Below are 2,069 nucleotides of genomic sequence, written 5' to 3' on the forward strand. Positions count from 1 at the left end.
CATTGTTTGCAGCTATTGAACTACAGAAATAACCACTTTTCCATAAACAAGGTCTAAATCATGTTTGATGCACACTGGAAGCAATGTTTTTTACAGAACTGTTCAAACTAGATGATTAGGAACAACTGTGGACAATTTTCAGCATTGTTTGCAGCAATTGAACTACAGAAATAACCACTTTTCGATAGATAAGGTCTAAAATCATGTTTAGTGCATTTTTTACAGAACTGTTCAAACTAGATGATTAGGAACAACTGTGGACAATTTTCAGCATTGTTTGCAGCTATTGAACTACAGAAATAACCACTTTTCCATAAACAAGGTCTAAATCATGTTTGATGCACTCTGGAAGCAATGTTTTTAACATAACTGTTCAAACTAGATGAACATTTTCAGCAAGTTGCAGCAATTGAACTACAGAAATATCCACTTTTCGATAGACAAGGTCTAAAATCATGTTTGATGCACTCTGGAAGCAATGTTTTTTACAGAACTGTTCAAACTAGATGATTGGAACACTATGGACCATTTTCAGCAAGTTGCAGCAATTGAACTACAGAAATAACCAAAGGAAAATCCTAGGTGTCTGGTAACATGACCGAATACAAACAGTGCAGCTATTCCCTCCGCAAGGCTATCAAACAAGCTAAGCGCCAGTACAGAGACAAAGTAGAATCTCAATTCAACGGCTCAGACACAAGAGGCATGTGGCAGGGTCTACAGTCAATCACGGACTACAGGAAGAAATCCAGCCCAGTCACGGACCAGGATGTCTTGCTCCCAGGCAGACTAAATTACTTTTTTGCCCGCTTTGAGGACAATACAGTGCCACTGACACGGCCTGCAACGAAAACATGCGGTCTCTCCTTCACTGCAGCCGAGGTGAGTAAGACATTTAAACGTGTTAACCCTCGCAAGGCTGCAGGCCCAGACGGCATCCCCAGCCGCGCCCTCAGAGCATGCGCAGACCAGCTGGCCGGTGTGTTTACGGACATATTCAATCAATCCCTATACCAGTCTGCTGTTCCCACATGCTTCAAGAGGGCCACCATTGTTCCTGTTCCCAAGAAAGCTAAGGTAACTGAGCTAAACAACTACCGCCCCGTAGCACTCACATCCGTCATCATGAAGTGCTTTGAGAGACTAGTCAAGGACCATATCACCTCCACCCTACCTGACACCCTAGACCCACTCCAATTTGCTTACCGCCCAAATAGGTCCACAGACGATGCAATCTCAACCACACTGCACACTGCCCTAACCCATCTGGACAAGAGGAATACCTATGTGAGAATGCTGTTCATCGACTACAGCTCGGCATTCAACACCATAGTACCCTCCAAGCTCGTCATCAAGCTCGAGACCCTGGGTCTCGACCCCGCCCTGTGCAACTGGGTACTGGACTTCCTGACGGGCCGCCTCCAGGTGGTGAGGGTAGGCAACAACATCTCCTCCCCGCTGATCCTCAACACTGGGGCCCCACAAGAATGCGTTCTGAGCCCTCTCCTGTACTCCCTGTTCACCCACGACTGCGTGGCCACGCACGCCTCCAACTCAATCATCAAGTTTGCGGACGACACAACAGTGGTAGGCTTGATTACCAACAACGACGAGACGGCCTACAGGGAGGAGGTGAGGGCCCTCGGAGTGTGGTGTCAGGAAAATAACCTCACACTCAACGTCAACAAAACGTCAACAAAACTATTAACGGTTACATCACCACACATGGCCCATTTCTCTTGGAGATACCCCATGATGAATTCCACACAACAGACCTGATACACTGAACAACAACCACAGCAGACCTCATTTTTAAGAATTGGTGTGAGCAGCTACATTTAGAATAGGCTCTACCCACAATTTGGACCCACACCACACCCTTCTTTTCCCCCCAACCCCCTGTACACACCCCCTTTCCTCCCCCAGTTGCTTTCTTAGATTACCCAGCAGAGGGGGTAGTTGACCCCCTCTCATCATGAATTTATCCAAGTCTTTTCAACTCACAACAGCACAGACCCAACTTTTGGAGAGGGGGGGTTGTCTTTCATTTCACTCTACACTCCAAATGT

Source organism: Oncorhynchus clarkii, unplaced genomic scaffold (genome assembly GCF_045791955.1).
Source record: "Oncorhynchus clarkii lewisi isolate Uvic-CL-2024 unplaced genomic scaffold, UVic_Ocla_1.0 unplaced_contig_126_pilon_pilon___fragment_2___debris, whole genome shotgun sequence".
Lineage (NCBI taxonomy): Eukaryota > Metazoa > Chordata > Actinopteri > Salmoniformes > Salmonidae > Oncorhynchus > Oncorhynchus clarkii.